Genomic DNA, 17500 nt, shown 5'->3' on the forward strand with positions numbered 1-17500 from the left:
TTGAAAATCTCTGTCTAAATTGCTCTTTCTATAAAGCCAGTGTGTTGTCCAGTCTTTCATTGCTTTTACTGCCTGCCTGTATTGAAGCCCACTGTTAACTCAGAAAATTTTAAAGAAAACCCTATTTAAAGATGAAAATATATGTGCACTAGCAACAGGACTGTGCTCCTGTAACCTAACACTTTCCCAAAGCCTAATTTTGGTGAGAAAGCTCTTACTTAGCTTCTGACTCTTAATTTAGCATCTGATATTAAAAAATATTCATAGAATCATAGAATATCAGGGTTGGAAGGGACCCCAGAAGGTCATCTAGTCCAACCCCCTGCTCGAAGCAGGACCAATTCCCAGTTAAATCATCCCAGCCAGGGCTTTGTCAAGCCTGACCTTAAAAACCTCTAAGGAAGGAGATTCTACCACCTCCCTAGGTAACACATTCCAGTGTTTCACCACCCTCTTAGTGAAAAAGTTTTTCCTAATATCCAATCTAAACCTCCCCCAAATTACTATGTTATTTGCCACTTCTCCTTTGCATCACTGGCATTTTTACAGAACCATGTCAAGGTTGTATGTCCAAAGTTAATATGTCAATTACTCTGTGTTGGATAATAGCATGTGGTTGAAATTATATCAAATTGGGAATATGGTTCTCATTATGATTGATACTGCTATAATGGTAGTATCTTAAACTACACAAGGAGAAGAGGAGAGCTCTGAATAGTTTAAACAGGAATGGTGTTTAGAAGTGTGTTTTCTGACAGATCCTGTGACTTATGATGCAATGTTGAGAGATAGCAACAAAGAAATATATAATTCACCAGCTTTCCAGTGCGAGATGATGAAGAAACATACTTCTGCTCTCCTCACTTTAACACTTTGATTTTTCATAGCTGGCTTGGCATCTGGCTCTGAGAACAAAGAGAGGTTTGCATGGGAATGTTTGCATCTGGACCAAATTCATTTCTACCATGTATTTTGCAAGTGAGAATAATGAAAAGCATTCTCTTTTTTCAGTGTTCAGAACTCTTTTTGATTGTGGGGTTGACTTTAACTACATCAAATCACACTATTGCTAGACCAGACTGAAAACCACTAATAAAACAAAGCAGTTATCTATAGTTGCACACTGTGGGCCATATTCTCAGCTGATGTAAATTAGCATAGCTTCTCTGATTTTATCTGATATTCACCAGCTGAGGGGCTGGACCTATTTTTAAAGTTGTTGGCCCAAATCTGCCATTGAATGAATGCTTCTGGCTTCTGGTATGTGACAGATTTCAGTTACCAATCTGCCTGAGGCAACAGGTGATCAGGCGGAGGCCGCAGGATCGTTTGGGAAGGGAATGAAGAAGCACACCAAGGATCTAAGTTTTAAAGCTTTATTAATAAAATAATGAAATAACAGCAGAGAGTGATGGGTGCTCCCCACGTCACTCAGAGGAAGGAAGAAAGCGTTAGTGCCCCCAGCCCAAACCCACTTTTATGCTTGCATACACCCTACCTGAGGCTGGCCAGGCCTGGGTGTAATGTCAGAAGAAGAGGGGGAAGGTGGACAGGAGTTTTGTCCTGTGTGCACCAGGTCATCCAGGGTCCGCTGTTGATCTCCGACTTCTTGTGGCTTTTGGGAGGGTTTTTAAGTCCTGGGTTCTTTTGGGGGTGTTTTTGTTTGGTGGCTTCGGTTCCTGGTGCTTTTTGTACCAGTCCAAACTGGCTTGCTGTGGCCTCCTCGGCTTTCATAAAACACACCGTTTCCAGAGACTTTGTTTTCCCACCCATTGGCCTTTGCCATTTTATTTGTTTTTACTGTAATTTTTGCAGCCCTGCTCCGCTTAGTTCTTTTTTTTTTTTTTTTATGGCTGGCGGGGTGATTGGGTAAAATGTGAATGCAGCTGCCGACTTCTTGTTCAGCCCCTGATCTTGGACCGGGGCCAGCATCTTATTTTCAGACAGAGCTAGCTGAGGTGCTGAGTTAACCTGTTCTTTGCTTTTTTTTTTTTTTAGCCTGTTGCAACCTGCAAAGGAATTTTTTACTTCACACTCACACTTTTGACCCTTCCCCAACATGCTTTGTAATGCTTGCAACACTGTTAGCAACATACAATGCTGATTTGCGTCCCCAGGGGACCCCGTAAGGGAGAGGCTCTTGGGTTGTGACACGTATTGCCAATGGGAATAAAGTGTGTAAAGTCAGAAGGCAAACTCTGGCCCTGTGTGTTCTGGTACAAACCGTGGAAGACTTGATGTACTCATTTGCATGGCTTTCATCAAGATGCTTTTGTAGCTTGCAGCTATTTCAGGAGTGCTGGTATCATAGTTTTTCAAAACAAATCAAAAGGTTTGAAAGCACATTTTGTGTGCATTTTGGGGCCTTAAATCTCAAACTTGGGTCTAATATTAGCTACATGGTCTAGATCCAGTAATGCAACTAGGCACATGCTTAAATTTTGTTATGCTGGATTGGAGCCTACGTGGCCTGATATCCAGCATTGCTGAGTATCCGTTGGGGAACTGCAGGCTCTCAGTACTTCTGAAAATCAGACTACATAGTTAGGTGCTAAGATTGCTTCACCTCAACATCAGAGAGGCCATCAGGGAAAGAAAAACATGGGGCCCTTTTAAGAATTGCCCCTCTTCTCCTCCCATAGACAAATAGCTTTCTTGTGGGCTGGGAGAAGAGCAAAGGAAGGGTTTTCTAGGCAACTGGTTGGTTTGAAGGATGCAGTTGAAACCCATTAGCTCCCATGCACTAATGCACTGAGTTCTTTCCCATTCCTAGAGCCCCATTCTGTGTCTGTGCCTGGGAGCAACAGTTCCCAGCCATCTTCTCCCTCTCCTTGGGATTAGAGGTTTCTGAGCGATGCCAACCTCAAAAGTAAAAAAAAATAAAAAAAAATTAAAGTGTATTGTATTTTTTGGCCTCTTTTGATTTGTGAACTCTCCCTCTGCACGCCCAGTATGTGGGCAAATGCTCCTGTAGTCTCTTTGAGTTATAGGAATCTTAGCCATTGTCTTCAGATAAACTTGTACCAGGTTAACTAAAGTGTGTTTTTAGATTAATTTAAGGCTTGTCTACACCAGGAAATTTACCAGCATAACTGTACCAGTATAATTATTCTGCTACCAGTATGTCTCCCCAAGTGGAAACTCTTATTCTGCAATAGGAAGTTAGTTAAACCAGCAAAACACTGTGAATACTCTTCAATCAGTTTTCAAAAGGCTCACATTCAGTTAGCTGAATTTGGTAAGAAATTAATTTAAACAAAATTACTAAAAGCCAGGTTTAAATCATTTTCAGAATATCCCCAGAGGGCTTTTGCCTCTGTTTAACTAAACTGGGTTTTTTTTTCACCAGGTTTAGCTAAACTTGCACAACGTGTGTTGACAAGGCCTTAGGTGTTTATTGGAAACAGTAGGAGATGGAAGAGTAATTTTTTTTCAGTCTGAGTGTCTCATTTCAGAAGTGCCGAGGAAATAGATGGCCAAATTCTTCTTTGGTTTCAAGGTTCTGGATGGGGTCTTAGTGTGGTTTGTTTAGTGCTAGTTGTTATATCTGCATGAAGATATTGAGTGTCAAGAAACATAATGTATGAAAAACATGAAACCTGGTCATTTAGAGAATGGTTGTGTATTTAATAGTGTCTCTTTCCTCTATTGAATACACTGGTCTTGTTCTGCTTTACTCTTTCTTACCTGAGGTGTAAGTTGATGTGAGAGAAAATCAGGCCCAAATAATTCAGTCACCTCCATAAGCATGGTATTAAACTATTGCTCTGGTATTTAATCAATAAAATTAACCTGTTGTGTAGGGTTTTACAATTACCTAAGTGAGTTATGTGCCTAAGTCTCATTGGAAGATAATAAGACATAGGTTCCTAACTCGCTTTTTGAAAATCCTGTGGCAAGTTAAGCATGTTGGTAGACTATCACTAGGATCTTCTCAGCAAAAGGAAAGCACATAAGCCGTTTTCTTCCCCAGACCTGAACAAGAGCTCTGTGTAGCTTGAAAGCTTGTACCTTCCACCCACAGAAGATGGTCTAATAAAAGCTATTATCTCACCTACCTTGTCTCTCTTATAAGCCCTCTGACAGTCAGTTAAAAATGTAAGGCCAGATTTTCAAAGGTGTTGAGCACTCCCAAGTGGGACCAAATTTTGAGAAGAGCTTCTAAATGAAGAAGACACATTTTCAGAAGTGCTCAGCAAAAGCATCTGTTAATAGCCGTTTCTGGGACCTGAGAGCTTTTGAAAATACTGGCACTTAATTTAGGAGTGAGGGCTTAAAAATTATGCTGGCATAGCTATGTTGACCCTCTAACTGATATAGCAGTGCCAATAAAAGGCTAAATGTAGACACAGCTATACTAGCAAAAAAGTCCTTTAGCCATATAGGTTATTCCATTCAGGGAACCGGTTTAAGCTGTATGGGCAAAATAACTTTTACTGGTATAAGCCATGTTTCCACTGGAAAAGATTGATGGTATAGCGCTATCAGTGTAGTTGCAAACCCTTTTAAGTGTAGAGAAGGCTATAGATCTTTTGACAATATGGCCAGTTATTTAGGTGTCTAAATGTCAGCTGCTGAGTAATTTTGGAAATCTGGCCCTTAGACTCGTGAATAAGCATTTTTCAATTGTTTGCTGATATGTAGAGAGAGAATATTTTTGGAAACTGCTCATTTCTACCTAAATTTCCAAAAATATCATAAAATATAATACTTCATGGCTACATGTAGTTCAAGGATAAATAGAGGAGTAATTTGCCATTTGTACCAAATTAAATCAGACTTTCAGTTCAATTAAAACAGCTTGCAGCTGGATGTCATAATTTGATTTCCTGACACTCTGAGAAAAATTGAAGCCCTCCAAAAGGCCCCTGCTGATCTTCAGCATGAAGTAGAGTTCACTAGCAATTTCTCCCAGTCTCTGAATGCTTTCAAATTTAGTATTAAAAGAGAGCGAGAGAGAGAGATAAAACACAAGGTTAGCTGGAAGCAGCTCTCAAATAGTATTTTATTATTACTTAATGAAACCTATATTACAATGCAAAGCAATGATCATGCTGGTATTTTTCTTAAAAGAAGCTATTTTACTGCATAATACATTAGGTGAATTTGTATATTAGAGACCAAGGAGTGTTGTTTTGACACTGATTGAATGTTGAAAAAAATCTAACAAAAGAATCTAGAAAATTTATTCCAATATATTAGGCAAACTATTTGTAGCTTTCTTGGGAATGTGGCTGATAGTGTATATTCATAGTCATGTGTATGAAAATGCTGGAGCTTGAGATTTGCTTTCTTGAGCATTATTTTAAACTAGAACTTGCTGCTCCCCGTTAACATGAGTGTTCCTTTTATTTTGCAAGTCTGACTGTAATTCTTTAACCTGTGCTTGCCTTCTTTCCACCTATCCTCACAATTGCCAAGATTCATTACGTCTTATCTAAAATGTGGGCCACTAGTCCAGGTGCCAGATCTGCACAGGCAGAGGTGTCCACCTACACCAATTACATTTCAGTATCAGGACCTTAGGAGGTCATACATTCTTCACTACGTTAGCCATGATAGTAGAGTCTGCCTGTAAAGCTCCGAGCACAAAGTGGGGTTTTGTATAATCCACACATAATAATAGTGAAAATGACCAAAGAAATTTGCAGATAACAGGTGTCTTGAATAGGGAGGTAAATGAAGTAATTATAGACAAAGGGATCCAAGATGAGTAATGATGACACTTAGCTTTTATAGGACCCGATACAGAGCTCAGTGATATCAATGGACGTCTTTTTATGGAATTCAGTGGACTGTGGATCAACCCCGTATGGCACTTTACACCTACAACATGTTTTAAAAGCATTAATTAACTCTCATGGTACTCTATGAGGTAGGTAACAAATAGATCTGTCTATAGTTGCATTAAAACCATGTTACCTGTAATGGATTTAGATAGTAAACTATCTTGAACAGATTTTTCAACATGACTTGGTTCCTGTCTGGTGAGCTAAATCATGTCAAAACCCTTTTAGTTAGAAGGGTTAGGACACTGTTAAAACTACTTGAGGTATCATGATCTTAAAGAGATATTGTCAACTTAAATCATACTTCTCCTGATTTTTTTTAAACCACAGTTCAAAGTAATAAATAAGATTTCTAAAACAGTAAGAGCTTAGCGGGGGAAAATCCTAGTTTTTCAGTGTGTTTATGTATTCGACTGCCCAGGCATCCAGTCTAGTCAGTATCCCTATTTTCCCTGAAATTACTTTTTCTTCTTTTGTGGATTTCACACAGCAACGTTTTGAAAATAGGATTGTAAAACACAAAAATTAACAGACTTATGGAGGGGTAGACTTATGGCCATTACATGACTTATGGCCATTACATGAAGCTGTTTAACTTACTTTTAAAAACTGACTAGATTTCAAGTTGGTGTACTTTTAATACAAACATAGATAGAGTCTCTCCTGGCATGTACAGCAAGCAACTGTGTTTGAAGTTAATGCCTTACTCTGTTTATGGGAACAGGCCATATTTCTCATCATCACTCCCATAGCACATTTCAGAAGAGAGAATGAACACTTCTGCTCTGCTACACTGGAGTAAACCAGAATAACTCTGCTGACTTTGATGGAATTACTCTGGATTTGCCAGGCTGTAAATGAGAACAAAATTGGAGTTACTCTTGCTAAAGAATAATGCTATAAGGTTGCAAGCCACAACGCATGGGCATTTAGGTAACTAAAATGTCTCTAATTCATAGATTTAAAGCCAGAATTGATCATTATGTTCATCTAGTCTAACCTTGTGCATAACACAATCCAAAGACCATGTTATTGTTCATTGTGAACTTTTGAGTCATACAGAAACAGTTAAAATAATAACACCAGAGACATTGAATAAAAGGTCATTCATGTCCATGCCAAAAGGTCAGAAAGTAGGAAAATATACTTTCAGTGTAAATTGATTAAAAGGAATATAACTATATAATGTATCTAAAACCTGAGCTCTGTATAGCAAATAATTCGGACAGGTGCAAAGCAGTTTCAAACAAGACTGTACTATAGAAGCAGCAGGACACAACATTTATGAAAATATATACAAAAAACTAAGAAAGGATAAAATTGCTAATCAGCAGTCAGCAGTTTCAGCTGGCATAAATTCCAAGGATCTGTTAATGAATTATTAAACTGAAATGTGTCCCTGGAAATAGATGAAAAGGATTGGGTAAATGACATCTCTTGAATGATCTGAAACAAATGTGACAATCAACGAATTTGAAAACACTGTGAGGATGTTAGGGAGCTGCTATCAGATTACACATTTCTACATCAATTACACATTTTAAAATAAACTTAAAGAGGTTCTTGTGCAGCTGTCAGTGTACTTTTTATCTTTATTTAGTACTATGCTTTTGGCCTAAGATAGAACATCAAGATTACAGATACTGAGGGAAAGAGTGAAGGAATTAATCAGATATGTACAGCAGCACTTGAAGGCAATTTAGATATTTGGTGGATGGGGCTGTCATGTGAATTGTGAGTAGAATTGGGCAAAATATTCCTAATGAAAGGGTGAGGGTTTTTTTTCTTTTTGGTCAAAACTCCACTTCTTTTTGAGTTTGAGAAATGTTTGCAATTTTGGAGTCATTTTATTAAACTGTGAAACTATTCAAAGGAATTTTGCTTAAATTTGTCTTTTAGTTAGGAAGACTGAAATTTTTGATGAGCCCCTTTTGGCTCAAAATTCATAGCTTTGCCAAAACAGAGCAAAAGTACAATGAAAAATCAGCTGTACATTGCTAGGTGGTTGAGTTGAAGACTTAGTCTATGTGCAAAAGTAGGACTGACAACTTTCCTTATATTGATGGGAAATGTCTCATGTCCACATACATTGTCTCCGATCCATATATCTTTAATGTGAGCTATCAGTTTATTCAGTTGAATTGTCAGTTTAATTAGGTTGATAAAAGCTATACTGGGTGCAATTTTTGTGCATAGACAAGTGCCCCCCAACCTCCTCCCGCTAAAGATAGGATAAAAGTGAAATTTCCCTAAAGTGTAGAATGTTCAAGGGGGAAACAGAATGACTCAGAAAACAGATCTAGAAGAAACAGTCTTCATATTATGGACATTAGAGAGGGTTTGGAAGGTACAGATGCCATGATTTCAAAAAATGTTTCCAGACCTTATCAAGTTAGATGCACAGTTCCTTGCACCTTATGGAGAGAGTACAAAATCAGCTATAAAAGTGGGAGGGAATGACAAGTTGAGCACTATAATAATACAACTATTGATATCTAATAATAAATTCATGAATTATGAATGCAGATTGAAATCTTGAGATTTCAGTGTATTTCACCTTTCCCGGTTTTCTGTCCTTTTTTTTAAGGCCCACCAAAAAGAGAAACATCTAATGGGCTGAAGCAAATTCTCAAGGGAATTGACATTAGGTAAAAGTCCTGTTATCTTTACCATGGATTTGGCTGGTTAGACCAGCTTCTTCAAGACTCCATCTGAAGAATGGCAAGCATTCAAGAAGCATACACCTGAAATGGCTAAAAGCAAATGAATATCTAATTGAATTAAACCCTGCAAAACAGTTTTCTTCACTTACAGCTTATAGAAGCTAAGTAGAAGTTGATTACATTTTTTGAGTTTAAAATAATCTAAAAATGGTCTCCTAGTGAAATCAGCATTCCAATTTATTCTAAATGTCTCATTTTTCAATGCAATTTCAAAAGGAAAAAATTCAGTATAATTTTTCAAAGTTAAAAAATACTTTCCTTTTGGGGTCGGAAAAATCCTACTTGCTCTCACTTAAAAAAACAACCACCTTTTTTTCCAATGGAATAATTTTTCCATTGGGGAAAATGGCTTTTCACTGTCTTTAAAAAACTTTTCCCTCCTTTTTTTCCCAGGGGAAAAAGTATTACAGCGATAGAGAAGTTTTTTCCACTGATTTTCAATTCCACTCTTGAATTCCCCCCCAAAAGCTTTTTAATGAAAAGAAAAAAAAATGGAAATTTGCCATGAAATATACTTACTATTTTGGATCAGCTCTAGTGCTAAGCATACAAAAACTTCATATTTATTTGTTTAACTTTCATTATGTTTCTGATAACAGCTTGTAATACAACTAAGTCCTCATGTGACAACAGGTACCCACCTATGTGAAACTCTACAGGATTGGAACTTAAGTCTCCAAAGTAGTCTAACAATCAGTTCTAGAATGTTTTAACTTTTCCATTCTGAAATGTGTGCAGATACTGTTTTTGTGTACACTGATAGCTACAAATGTTCACAACTGATTAAGTGGTTATTTAAAATGGCCCAGTTTCTTGTCCCCAGCACTAGGCAGGGGGCAGCTGGGGATTTTATTCCTGCCTCTTGCCCTCCCTAAATGTGTCCTACCAGCATGGTGATGCTGTGCAAACTGGTAAAAAATTGCTTCCCAGTGAGTGTCTATCTTCTGTGTAACATGACCCCTGGTGCAGGCAAAAGGGCATGGTTTCTGTCACTCAAATATTTTGCTGCTCAATTGCAAGGTATCCAGATGTTGTTCTTAGGAACACAAGAATGGCCATATTGGATCAGACCAATGGTCCATCTAGCCCAGTATCCTCTTTTCTGACTGTGGCCAGTGACAGATGCTTCAGGGTATGTCTACACTACAATATTATTGTGTTATATGATTGACCTTAGTGGCCGTGAGTGAGTTTTTTGTGGGTCTTTGTGTATTTTTTTGTGTTGTGTGGTTTTTTCTTCAGTTTGTAGAGGCTGGTAGGGGGCAGTGTGCTATGAGAGAGGCAGAGCCCTGATTAGGGGGCAGGGCTGCCCTGATTAGGGGGCCTACAAAGGCAGCCAGCGGCACTGGAACAGCAAACAACTATGAACAGGGAAGTTTGTAAGGGGAGCTTGGGGTGGGGGTGCAGTGTTCTGGTTTTGTTTTGGTATTTGGGTCTTTGTCATTTGGATTGTTTGTTTGTTTTGTTTTGTTTTTTTCCCCTCTTGACAGGAATTTATGTGGGAAGGCTATGACAGGTACAGAGGAAGCAATGGTAGTGACCTAAGCCATGGATGAGACAATGAAGATGACTGGATGTGGAAGCTGTGGGATGTATGTGATCCTAGACTGGGTACCTGAAAGAAGCTTCATCTGTATGAAGTGCCTCTTGATAGAGTGGATGGAAGAGAAGATCTGAGGCTTGGAGATGCAGGTGGAAACTATGGTTGAGTTTCCAAGGGTGTTTGAGCAGATGATGGAGCAAAGGCAAGAGGAGGCTGAATGGAAAAGTCAAGACTTGCTGATGCAAACTGGACTGAGGAGAGACTGCTGGGCAAGGAAAGTGGGTTAGTGGAAGCATGTGAATACAAGAACCAGTCAGAGGAAAAGACTGGCCAGTAAAGGAGAAATAGAGCTCAGGAAGAGGTTTGCTGAGTTGGAAAATGAAGGGGCACAGCAGGCTGTAACTGAAGGAGGGAAGGCAAGGAAGAAGAGAAGAGCCAATGGAGATTCCTCCTGGGGCTCTGAAATCTGGGTTACAGGATGACTTGCAGAAGATTGTAAGGGAGAATAAAAGACAAGAGGTCTTGCATCCAGAAAGAATAGGAGGAAGGTTGGAGAATCACACGATCACCGGGATAAGGCATGTCTACGTGATTCGGGACTCCCTACTAAGAAGAACAGATAGGCCTGACACTAGAGCTAATCCGGAGAACAGAAGCATATGCTGTCTGCTGGGAGCTAAGATATGGGATGTGGACTTGAGGCTGAAGAGGCTCCTAATGGGAGCAGGAAAGAATCCAGTGATTGTCCTTCCTGTGGGAAAACATGACACAGCTAGATAATCACTAGAACATATCAAGAGAGACTATGCCAATCTGGGGAAGATGCTTAAGGAAATGAAGGCTCAGGTGATCTTCAGAGGGATTTTGCCTGTCCCTAGAGGAGGAGAACAAAGGTGAGAGAAGATTATGATGATCAACAGATGGTTCAGGAAGTAGTGCTATAAGGAGGGCTTTGGGAGGCATTCATGGAGAGAGGACAATTTTCATGGGCTGGACTCCACCTGAATAGGGAGGGAAATAGACTTCTGGGATGGAGCTCATTAAAAAAGCTTTAAACTAGGAAATCAGTTTAAACTAGGAAATCAGTTTATTACTGACCTTGACGCAAAAAGTGATTGTCTGCTAATAAGATTTGTGGATGACACAAAGTTGGGAGGTATAGCCAATATGGAGGAGGACCAGAATATTATACAAGAAGATCTGGATGACCTTGTAAACTGGAGTAATAGCAATGGGATAACATTTAATCATGCAAAGTATTTAGGGACTAACAAGATGGGGACTTATCAGTTGGAAACAACAAAGGAGGAGAAAGACCTGGGTATATTGATTGATCATAGGATGATTATGAGCTGTCAGTGTGATGCGGCCATGAAAAAGGTTAATGCAGTCCTAGGATGCATCAGGTCAAGTATTTCCAGTAGGAACAGGGAAGTGTTAGTACCATTATACAAAGCACTGGTGAGACCACATCTGGAATACTGTGTGCAGTTCTAGTCTCCCATGTTTAAGAAAGATGAGTTGAAACTGGAACAGGTGCAGAGAAGGGTTACTAAGACGATCTGAGGAATGGAATACCTACCTTATGAAAGGTTTCAGAGTAGCAGCCGTGTTAGTCTGTATCCGCAAAAGGAAAAGGAGTACTTGTGGCACCTTAGAGACCAACAAATTTATTTGAGCATAAGCTTTCGTGAGCTACAGCTCACTTCATCGGATGCATACAGTGGAAAATACAGTGGGGAGATTTTATATACACAGAGAACATGAAACAATGCGTGTTACCATACACACTGTAACAAGAGAGGAGACTCAAAGAGTTTGGCTTGTTTTGCCTAACCAAAAGAAGATGACTGCCAGTAGCAAAAATCCACAACTGCTGAAGACAGAACACTCGATGGGCAGGGCTCTGAGTTACCTGGGAAAGAATTCTCTGTGGTATCTGCCTGGCAGATCTTGCCCTCATGCTCAGGGTCAAACTGATCACCATATTTTGGGGTCAGGAAGGAAATTTTTCCCTGGGTCAGATTGGCCGAGACTTTGGGGTTTTTTCGCCTTCCTCTGCAGCATGGGGCATGGGTTGCTTGCAGGTTTTAAATGGTGAATTCTCTGTAACTTGAAGTCTTTAAAGCATGATTTGAGGACTTAAGTAACTTAGCCAGAGGTTAGGGGTCTATTTCAGGAGTGGGTGAGGTTCTGTGAACTGAAATACGCAGGAGGTCAGATTAGGTGATCATGGTGGTCCCTTCTGGCCTTAAAGTCTGAGTAATATCAGCATAACAGCAGTGTCAATATTTCTGAATGGTTCAAGAGGGAAAGAAGAAATAACCAGACAATCACCCACTCACACACAACAGGATCCAAAGTGCTGTGAGAATATTGTCATCTAGGGTACACTCAGTACTGCCTTGTGTGGTATGGCACTCAGTTATCCTGGTGATGAGAAACTTAGGACAAGAGAAGGGGCACTGAAAAGTTATTTTATTAACTCATTGCTAAATTTCTTAGATTGTACGAAACAGGGAAATTAACTCTGGGAATAGACTAAAGCTCTATACTCACACAATGCCATATAGACCTCTATATGCATAATGCTTATTGGATTTCAGAAATAATGTGTCCCTCAGATGTACATTTTTTTAAAGTGATGCATGAAATCTTGGCTGCGTAGCTCCCATTGACTTTAATGGGAGTCAAATGGCTAAAACCCCATATGCAATATTTGAGAATGCATTCTTTAGTATTTAATATCCTTTGGTTAGAGAGTTTGGGAGTAGATATTACTGAATTATCTAATTGCACTGATAACTCTCAAGTGGGCAGTTTCCTTCCTGATTCAAGAACAGTGACATATCATGCAAGTTCTCTTTTCTGTTTTTCTTTCTTCATTATTTTGAATTGGCCCATGTGGAATCCCTTCAGATGTATAAAATGTAGGTTGTTAGTTCAACATGTTCAGTTAGTTTGGCATTTCATTCCCCTTATCACTTATTTCTCTTTTAAAAGAATGAAAATAGATGTTCTTACATCCACTGTACATGCCATCCTAGATTGTATTGCCTTTTTGAGCTTAAGTTTATTTTTGGAGACTTTTTTTCTTTTATGATATTATAAATGACACAGAGGGGATTGTAGAGTGAATCATAGAAGATAAGGGTTGGAAGAGATCTCAGGAGGTCATCTAGTCCAACTCCCTGCTCAAAGCAATCCCTACTAAATCATCCCAGACAGGGCTTTATCAAGCCAGCCCTTAAAAACCTCTAAGGATGGAGATTCCACCACCTCCCTAGGTAACCCATTCCAGTGTATCACCACCCTCCTAGTGAAATAGTGTTTCCTAATAGCCAACCTAGACCTCCCACACTGCATCTTGAGACCATTGCTCCTTGTTCTGTCATCTGCCATCCAGGGCTGGCCCACAACATTTTGGCACCTGAGGCTGGGAGCTCAAATGATGCCCCCATGTCCCCTCGCTTGGGTCAAAACTTTGAAAGGTCTCAATTCTGCCTTCTTCCTGTTCTACTCCCCTCATGGTACTGCTCTGCTACCTACCCCAATAAAGGAGAACTAACAACTTAAAATGCCTCGTTCAAAAATTTTAAGTAACACTTAACTTTCAAATTCCTGAACAGCAAATGTAACTTTTCTTGTCTGCATAGTAAACACTGGCATTTTTATCTGTTCGAATAATCAAAGTGGTGCTTTCCATGCCTTCTTGGCTCCAAAGATTTGAACTGCTTCCTGAAGGTCCACAGTCTGGGCCAGCTTATGCTCTGTTGAGATGGTTGCAAGGCTGACCAGCCTCTCCTGTGTCATTGTGGAACGTAGATGTGTTTTTATTAACTTCAGCTTGGAGAAGCTGCGTTCTTCACTGGCAACTGTTACAGGAAGTGTTAGAGTTATGCGCAGAGCAACAAAAGCATTTGGAAAGAGGGTGGTCATCTTATTTGTGCACATATATTCCAGTACAGCCTTTGGAGTTGATTTGCAGTAGCTGTTTCTTTCACCTCCACCACACTCTTCTCTGAGCTACACTTTTCTTCAGGAATGTGCATGGTTAGATCCATTTGAGATGGAGATATGGATGTTGCAGCAGCTGCCAGGTCACTTGCACTCTGGCTAACTGGAAGATCAGGCATCGCCTCACCGCTCACATCGTCACTAGGGCCGGAAGGCTCACCGTGAACATTTATCTCAGGAGAGCTCCTTCCTGCTTAGATCGAAAAATCTTCCTTTGCTTTCTTTCTTTTTCTGAATGCTGCCCCAGAGGGGCATTTTCTTCTTTCACTCATGACTGCTGTTCTGTGCCAGCTATAGTGGCTCTCAACACTCAATTGAAGGGGACAAATAAGCAGGCTGATAGCAGGGCCTGAGTGAGGGAAGATATCAGCGTCTTAAAGGGCCTAACTGGCTCCTACTACTTCAGTTGACCGCCTGTTCTCCTCAAGTGGGTTCAGGGAAGCAGCAGGAAACAGGAAGCTCTCTGAGAAGCTGTTAATGAGTCCAGGCTCCTGGGGGTGCTAGAGAGGTATATAAGAAGCTCTTCCTCCTCTCTCTCGCTGCAGCTGCTGCTGCTTTCTGTTATTTCCTCTCACCTTTTCTCCTGCCTGCCTGTTGTGTCTCTTGTGCCCTCCTTCCTCCAGCACAGCACTCCACCATCTCTGTGCATCTAGAGTAGAGAGAACACATATGCACCAGCAGCAAACACAATTTTCTACACTATGGATCCTAGTGCCCCCCCCCCCCCCCCCCGTCTGGCACCTGAGGTGGCTGCCTCAGTTCGCCTCATGGTAAGGCCAGCCCTGATGCCACCACTGAGAACAGCCTAGCTCCATCCTCTTTGGAACCCCCCTTCAGGTAGTTGAAGGCTGCTATCAAATCCCCCCTCACTCTTCTTTTCTGCAGATTAAATAAGACCAGTTCTCTCAGCCTCTCCCCATAAGTCATGTGCCTCAGCCCCCTAATGATTTTCGTTGCTCTCCTCTGGACTCTTTCCAGTTTGTCCACATCCTCTCTATAATGGGAGGGGTCCCCAAAACGGGACACAATACTCCAGATGTGGCCTCACAAGTGCCGACTAGAGGGGAATAATCACTTCTCTTGATCTGCTGGCAATGCTTCTACTAATGCAGCCCAAAATGCCATTAGCCTTCTTGGCAAAAAGGGCACACTGCTGACTCATATCCATCTATGTGTTTACATGCTTTTCCGCAAAGTCTTATTCCTCTCCACCCCTTCCTAGGGAGCCTGGGAACAAATAGGTTTAATTACACTGGAAGTGGAGGGTTAATCACTCTGCTGCCTGTTTAACAGCAGCCAAACTAGTGAAATAAACAGACCTTGTAGGTGAAGACTGAGTTGGCAAAGGGATTGGTAAATTAAGCAGAGAATAGAGGAAACAACACAAGAAACGGCATCTTCTAGAAATCTTAAAATACAATCTTTGACTTTGTTAGGAAGTTATTACAGAATATAATCTGGATTACAAATATGAAATTCATTATTATGGTTTGGATGATGCAATCCCTACGTTATAAACACGGACAAACACACCAGCATCCCTGATATTTCCTTCTAGAGTTTGTTTGCAATGGGAGAGGGTCCTTCAAGCACTGGTGATATGGATCCATGCTGCTCCAGACAGGTAAATGGCAGAAGGAAGTGCCTGGGGCTGTTTTAATGGGTTTTTAATGACTTCACTAGGAATGACAATTTGCTGGTGACACTTAAACTCATTATGGTCTGGTCTTTTATCAGGGAATTATCACCTGGGAATGGCTACCTTTCCAATTACCTCACATAATGTCTAATTTTCACTTTTGGGGAAAGTTAATGAGATGGTGGTAGCAGGGCAATTCCAGCAGCAGCAGTGGTAGACTCGCTGGTTGATAGTCTCCTCAAGGCAGTGGGCAGTGGATAGACAAATATAATGATATGGAATCTCTTAGCAGCCTTTGAGACACTGATAATAAATGTTGACTTGCCTGCAGAGAATGAAAGTGGTGAACAGAGTTGCTTTAGGGTGGCTCTCTTTCTGATATACTTATGCCTCCATAATTCAGATCAGGAGGATCTCCTTTCTTGAAGCTTGCCTTTAGTCAGTCATCTGGTGCCTGCTCTTCCTCCTATACCTTCTTGCATATTTTTTTCTCATGCTTCGATTGCACTTGTCCCACCAGCTTTTAGCAGCTCAGCTGTCTATTCCTGTGCTATGTTTTAACTGCTTCACTGCTTTTTCTATTTCTTATGATAGTGGCTCAGTGCTGATATCCATTCTGCCTTGCAAGCTGCCCTGTTCATCTGGCACATGTAAAATGCATATTTAATAAGATTATTATTAATACTGGGCAAAATAATGATGAAAATAACTGTCAACAGATTAAAGACCATTTTAGAGGAAGTAGTAGGCAAAGAACAGTGTGGCTTCACAGCAGGCTCTACACTGCACTGATCAGATAGTCACGCTGTGATAGTGGATTTTTTTTGAGGGTGAGGGGAGAATTGTGGATTAAAGGAGTTTGCTGTTTTCATTGATTACATATTAGCATTTGATTCAGTTTGGAGGGTGGCATTACAAAAAGTAGCAAAATCATATGGAATTTCAGCTAAATTAATTGCAATTATAAAAACTAGGTACAAAGACTCCTGCAGCATTGTAAGGTTTGGTGGAAAATTAAGTAGCTGATTCAAGTAAAAGTTTGTAAGACAAGGAGTCCTGGAATCACTGCCCTTTTTGTCATGTTCTTAAACTGAATATTAAGAATATTAGAGACTGGCCATTGACTAGATGGTGTGACATCATACACAGGGACATGACCAGGCTGGGCTTCATGGAGGAACCAGCCATGGACAGGACTGAATGGTGATGCCATACTGCTCCCTATGTCTGCAAAGATGTTCTGAGATGAAAAGAAGAAGGTTCTCATTTATGGGGTCCTGTTAGGTTCCATTTGTCAATTCTCTTGTTCAATTAACATTGGGGTTACTAGGGGAGATTTTGAAATATTATGGGCTGCAGTGTCACCAATATACTGATGATAACTAGTTCTAGACCTCTTATATTACTACTATTTTTCAAGGAACCAGGGTTCTGCTTTCCCAGCATATGATGGGGCAGAGGAAGGGATCTGGATGAAAGCTGTGCTCAATTTGGATAAAGCAGAGGTGATGCTAGTGGGCAGTGGAAGTCCTCTAAGCAACTGGCAAGGGTGTGATTGTACCCTAAATTGAGAGCATATGTCTATTGACGAAAGTAGCTCATAGTCCCTCCGTCTGACTGGATCGTCTCTACTCCTGGATTCCCAATTTTCCATATTCATCTGGTCAAATGATTGTGTCCTGTCCTTTTAGATGTAAATCGTATCAGGGTTATCCATACCTTAGTTACCTCCACACTAAACTGTTGTAATGTACTGCACATATTCTTTTAGGAAAGCTAGATCAATGAG

This window comes from Natator depressus, chromosome 4 (assembly GCF_965152275.1).
Source record: "Natator depressus isolate rNatDep1 chromosome 4, rNatDep2.hap1, whole genome shotgun sequence".
Taxonomy (NCBI): Eukaryota; Metazoa; Chordata; order Testudines; family Cheloniidae; genus Natator; species Natator depressus.